Here is a 6911-nt window from a genome sequence, read left to right on the forward strand (position 1 = left end):
AATAAAATGATAGGGTAGAACAGGGGAATCTGAAAGACTCGTCAAGCGGAAGCTACTAATAATTCAAGTTTAAAAAAACAAATATAATATCATCAATCTTAATAGAAACATTATCGGCTTCATTCATTCAAATGTATCAAGGTTCTAGTCAACATAAACAAAGGGAGTATAGCTAAATAGTTACAATGATTTATATTGTTCAGGGTAGCACAGCAAAACGTGATCAGACTATATGTATGAAGACATATAGCTGAGAGTAACAATCCTAATTAAGTTTCAAGAACATAGTCTTCGACTATACGCACAACCGTATAGTAGTAAAATACGGTACTCAAAAGGGTCGTCTATGAACAACAGCCCTCCAGCGATTCCCAATCTCTCTCCTTGCTCATCCTGCACATTTAGAAATACATGCAGGGCTGAGTATAAAATACTCAGTGGACATAAGCCGAAAATAAACAATCTCGCTCTTAGAGCTATACATTTAACTTGCCATTTATACATCACACAGGGGTTTTTCTTTAAAAGAACCTGTGTAAGCAATTGATAAATTATAAGCATCATAAAGTAATGAAAAATATACTGCAGTCACAAATACTTAGCATGTAGTACCACTTCTACAACTCATCATCATCATGGTATTGAGAAGTAGGCCTCCTTCTCAAGCACCGTAACCGGCCGACCTGACAGTCGGCTCACGGTCATTTCTGACCGGCCAACCCGGTATACAGCTCACAGTTACCTCCGTGTACACAATCCCGCCTTTGGCAGGACCCGAAATCGTTTCATCCGTAGAGGGTAACATACAGGCTCGTCGTCATCAAAACTCGGCAAGTTAATTAGTTCAAACATCAATTTATCTCAAATCATCTTAAAACTTATAGACATCATCATAATCATCATTTAGAAAGCCTGTAATAGAGGTATTAGAAAGTAATGCCCACCTGGAAATCTTAGCTTTGGTACTTGTTCTTCGGAGAAATCCTACTTATGCCCTTGACTCGCGTCTTTAGATATCATCGTTGGCATAGACGATCATGTAATAAAGTAAACGTCAATTAGACAAATCCTCACTAGGTTTACTATTCTTATCTAAGTACTAGCACTACTACAAAAGTTTACATACATAACAGTGCATAGATAACGGTTTTTTTCAAAAACCGTTATGTATGAGCGCACTTTTAGGAATAGATAACGGTTTTGAAAAAATCCGTTATCTATGTATTGTTGTCTATATCCATAGATAACGGTTTTTGAAAAACCGTTATATTTTTGCGTTATCTATTAGTTGCATACATAACGGTATTACAAAACCGTTAAGCCACCGTTATCTATGACCATCTTTTATAACGGTTTATTCATAACGTTAAAGAACCGTTATGTATAAGAGTCATTTACAACGGTTTTGGAACCGTTATGTTTGAGCGGATCTAAAAACTGTTGTGTATAATTTTTTTTATTAATTTTTTTAAAATTATATTATATTATATTATATTATATTATATTAAAAAATAACATATAAATTCTTTATCCTAAAATCTGAATTTATTTCTAGATATAGACTTTGAAAAATAAAAAAATCATAACATTTTTTTGTTTTATAATTAAGTAACACTTATATAAAATCTAAATACCAAAAATTGAATATTAAAACTGAAAAAAAGAAAAAAAAAATAGATTTTATTTAGGAAATTTAGAAACTAGAAGCCCTAGTTTCCTTCGTCTCTCACATCTAATCTCCCTGCCTCCTCCTGCATCCTCCCTGTCTCTCTCGACTCTCTCTCTCCCCTCTCGACTCCGCTGCCGGCGCCGCTGCCCCGCGCCGGCCCGTCGCCGCCCACCCTTGTCGCTGCGTCGCGCCGCTGCCGCCCACCCTCGTCTCCCTCTTAATCTCCTCTCTCTCTGACTCAAATGCACGCACACCACACCGCGCCTGAAATCCTAGATCTATAATCTACAGCCACCTCCCTGCCGATTCCCGTCGACCGCACGGCGGGAAGGCCGCCGCCTCTGAGCGCAGCCCAAAGCCCCCTCTTCTCTCCATACTCCGGCGACAACAGCGGCTCCTTGCCGCCGCCGTGCCCTAGCTTCAATCCGCCGCTGAACTCCCTCTTCCGGCCGCACCACCTGTCCGACCACCACAGCACCAGCCCAGCCGCCTTCGTCGCAGCACAACACCACCGCGACCCACTCCAGAACCGCTGCCCCCCACCATCTCCCGGCATCTACACAAGGCGGCTTCGTGCGCCACCCATCGTTCCTATCATGAACGCCGAGGAAGAGCCACCAGTCGGCGCGATTTACACCATACCAGCAGCGCCAAACACCTCCTGCCACCGTCTCCCGCCGCCCAGTCACCTTCGCCCTTTTCCTGTCACCACCGTCAGTTTCCAGACACTGCCGCGCGGCCCCAGCTCCAATCTCAACCCCGCTGTCTGCCGGAGCGAGCCCTGCCCTCCTCCACCGTTCAGGGAAGTTTATTTCTTCATTTTTGTGTTGTTCCAATCAGGACTTGATTTTTTGCTAAATTAGGGCTCAAATCTAGAAAGAGGCTTCCCCAAATTGATCTATAAAAGGATTTGAACATATTGACGCTATTAAGTCCAGATTTTTAGATATATTACACTATTAAAGACTAAGAGATGAACTAATTCGATGCTATATGGGATAAATGAAATTTTCTTGCTACAAACACTGGAAAAGTAATATTGACAGATTCTGTATGTTTATCAATGTGGATTGTTGCTGGTTAATAGTTTAGAAGTATAATCATCTTCCTTATAGGAGATTGTAGTGATTGCTTTTACAGTGTGAAGTTTCTATTGTGAAGGGGATAAAATGTAGTGCATGTAGCAGTTGAAACAATTATAACTGTTATTGTGCATGGATGAACTTCGAGGAAGTGTGAATAGAGAACCTTTTGTGCTTGTGAACTAAATGGTTGAGATTATTAAGACCTAAAAGTTCATTACCAAAAAGTATCTAATTGTTATAATAATTAGCTTTACGTTTCATTTAGCATTGCAGGTTCGGTGGACCTCGGAGGAGAGGAAGTGGTCCTTGTATTTTACTCTTTTGTAGAAATAAAAAAGCCTTTGAGTAGTTACTGAGCTACTTATTGGTTCTTGGAAGAGCACTCACATCCTTTTATTTTCATGGAGATCACAAATGACCTTTTAATTTGCGGGTAGTGTAGTCAAGTTCCTTAATTCAACTGGCAGCATGTGTTTATATGGTATTGTATCATGATTTCTGAATATTTTCAGGTTTCTCACTCTTTTGCTGCCTGTGAAGGAGCTCTTACTTGTTGTAGATGCCTCCCAGGTGCTTCTGGATTCTTGAGGTAATAGTCTTTTTCATTAATCTGTTATTTTGGTCTCTTTTAAATTGATAATAATATTCTGCTTTCTGTTAAGTTATTTTCTAAATATTCGAATTGTAGACTCAAGAGCTTGCGGGGCGCAGGAAAGAGAATGTTACCATACAATGGGAGTGCTTCGTGTCAATTTAGGATGCTTCGTATCCTTACACGCTCCTCATCAATTTCTTTGACTTCTTATGGGCATCTCTGAATTAGAACTGCATTTTTCTGTTTTTTGAATTTTGTTTTCTTGGGGTGTAATTTTCATTTCACTGGATGGTATAGGTGCTAAACCGGATTGCTGGACTGGACAGGAAATCATGATTTCCTAATAGTTTTGAATAAGTGAATTTGGGCATTCTTGAGGTAAGATAGCTAAATGTTTGATGCTTATGTAATTGAACTCTTGGGAGCGTGGAATGTGATTATATGATAGAAATTGGGGGATATTGAGCATGTTACTATGTGTTGAGCCAATTTTGATTTATGAATAAGGGATGAACGACTTTTAGTATTGAGTGGAGAACTTGTGGTGATTGGTTGTGTTATAACTTGCTTTCTTGGTGTTGATGAGTTAAATATGATTTAAATTTGAAGCTAAAGCATGCTAATGTGTAGTAAGATGATGTATTTGAGATCTTATAGCTTTCATTTGGCCAAAATACGAGTTATATGTTGAGTTTCAACAGAAACTGTATTGCTGTCAAGTTTGGCTGGACAAACCAATATCTTGTGAGGGATTTTCGAGAGTGTTCCTATTGTCCAAATAACTTGAAATTTTTACTGTAATAACTTCAGCATGAGTAGGAGGTTTCTGTAAAATTTCAGCTAAATTGGACACCGTTAGATATGTCAAACAATTTTCTTAAAAGTACTGCGCGAAGCAGCAAGGTTCTGTGGCAGATTCTGCATTTTGTGAGATAATTTCTTATACACTTGAGAAGATATTGTATTTTTGTAACTTTCTAATAAAGATAGACTTTAATAGCTTTCTTAAAAGGTAAAGCTTGCATTTTTCTTTGAAAAGGTTGATTTTATATGATTTTTCAAAGTTGAGATAATGATTTTTCAAAGTTGAGATTCATGTTTCTTACTTGAGAAAGTTATGAATAGAATTATGCTAAGTAATTGATGTTTCAGTTATTCCCTTCTTCATTCCCTCGGACTATATTCAACTATACGGTATATATGTAACGTTGTGAGAGAGAGCAGAGTTGAAAATTGAGATCTTGAAGATTACTTATGTAACTCACATGTTGCTGGATTTTTTTAATTCTCCAGTTCATTATTGTGATTGAGTTTATCATCTTGGCGGATCAAGTAGATGGGAGTCGATGAGCTATGAGGACTACTACAAACGAGAAGGCTGAAGCAGAGAACATCGTTTCAAATGTCTAGCAAGTTGCGCGCATTTGTAATATTTTTTAATTAAACATCTAGCTAAATAGAATATATGTGAAGTTTTCATTATATTTGGATGATAATGTATGAATATTTTGGATGATATATAATATTGTTATTGTTGATTTTATCATTTTGTCGTTTTATAAAAATTGCAAAATTTAAAAATATACTACAATTATATAAAGTGCAAAAAAACTGTTATAAAAGGTGCAAAAACCGTTATAAGAAGTAAAAAACCGTTATGTATAAGCATTATAGATAACGGTTTCATACCGTTATGTATAGAAAAAAAAACTGTTAACTATGATAGGAAAAAAAACAAAAAAAATACAAAACATAACGGAAAAATCCTCATACATAACGGTATAAACCGTTATGTATAATCATTATAGATAACGGTTTCATACCGTTATGTATAGAGAAAAAAATGTTAACTATGATAGGAAAAAAAACAAAAAAATACAAAACATAACGGAAAAATCCTCATACATAACGGTATAAACCGTTATGTATAATCATTATAGATAACGGTTTCATACCGTTATGTATGACCGTCACGTACCGTTATCTATTCTCACATACATAGCGGTTTTTAAACCGTTGTCTATGATACGTATCATAGATAACACCACTATACACAACGGTTTTTTTGCTCATAGATAACGGATTATGAGCGTTTTTCTAGTAGTGTAGTCTTCCTTTGCTCCCTTGTAACTAATCACTCTTCGTAACAAAACTCTCTTATAATAAATTCTAAATATTCATCATTTTTATTTCCAATGCATCACCAAATTTTAAGTCTAATCAGTTCATTAAGGAACGACTCCTAAATACTCAAACCCATCTAACAATCACATATTAAAGTTGTGAGGTTATAACACATTCTTTAACATATATCTGATAATTCACATAATGCTTAATGACTTCACCATGTGGTTAAAACTCTCAAGAGAACCAAATTCGGTTAAGTACATTTATCTCGGAAAAGTATTACATCTATATACATATATAAACATACATATATACTCCATTAGCCTTTTTATGAATTACTAAGGTGTATAGTTATCACCATTAACACATGCAATTTACTAGATCAAGGTAGGTGTAATTGTGAAAGACCATACTTGACTTCATACTCTTCTGTTTTAATTTCGAGGAATAAACTGTTTTACCTTAGAACCCTCCTGGATTTGGGACTCATACCGTTTGAAACCTCTTGAAGTCTAGTTTCATTTAAAAAAAAGTAGGTTGCAAAACTCTATGTGGTTTAGGAGATATGACCATTTTCCTACAGTCTACCATATTCGACAGTTATGTGCAACTGAAAGTTTTGATTTTAGCAAAATAGTAGATCTTGTCAAAATGAGCTGACATTTTGTGGGTAGCTAGCTAACATGTTCATCTTGTTCATATAAAAATTTGGAAACCATAAACTCACGAAAAGCTACTGGAAAAGTGACTCTAGTATCTGTTTCTTCCACACTTTCGGTAGAAAGTTGCAGTTGGAGACTCATAATTTAAAAGGTTATCAGACGATGTTCAAAAGACCTCAAATTTTACATGAACGTTCCTAACACGTATATATACTTACCATAAAATGTCCAAGATTTTTGGGTATCAAAAACCCCGTCGAAAACAATCAAGTCAGTAGCTTAAAAGCTAGCCAATTAACTCCTCAACTAGTCCATCCTAAACGTATAGTCAAGCATACTCTATTTTCTTGTCAACCCAATTCATTATAATCATTATCAACCATTTCTACTCCTCATTTTAATCCATCAACAATCATAACTTCAATCTCATAGGCTCATTTCATACTCAAATCCTCACTCTCTTCATGAATCTTATCTTTCCAACATCACACAATCTAACACCTTTATATACCATATCTCAAAATCAAAACATGCTTTTCATTTAATGACCAACAAATAACATCTTAATAGCATGCATATACTCTTCATTTTAAAGTTAGAAGACGACAAAATTTTATAAGACTTCCAAACCTAATGATCTTCGAAAATTACCAGCTTGAATTAGGAGTTGGTTTCATGCTTCACTCATCTATATACATGTTCATAAAGCTTAGATATAAGTAAATTCATGTGTTTAGAAGCTTACTCTTATGAACTGTAACGAAAAGTATAAT

General features: G+C 36.0%; 1 long non-coding RNA gene across 2 annotated transcripts; it reads left to right on the forward strand.

The window, feature by feature from the left end:
• Positions 1-1716: 1716 nt before the first annotated feature.
• Positions 1717-4895, forward strand: LOC131024638 (uncharacterized). Of its 2 annotated transcripts, none has more exons than XR_009101963.1 (4): positions 1717-3187; positions 3267-3343; positions 3647-3727; positions 4683-4895. It is a non-coding gene; the product is annotated as an uncharacterized LOC131024638 (long non-coding RNA). The 2 variants fall into 2 exon arrangements; XR_009101962.1 differs by having other exon boundaries at positions 4686-4895.
• Positions 4896-6911: the final 2016 nt, after the last annotated feature.

The sequence above is a fragment of the Salvia miltiorrhiza genome, chromosome 5 (assembly GCF_028751815.1).
Source record: "Salvia miltiorrhiza cultivar Shanhuang (shh) chromosome 5, IMPLAD_Smil_shh, whole genome shotgun sequence".
Taxonomy (NCBI): domain Eukaryota; kingdom Viridiplantae; phylum Streptophyta; class Magnoliopsida; order Lamiales; family Lamiaceae; genus Salvia; species Salvia miltiorrhiza.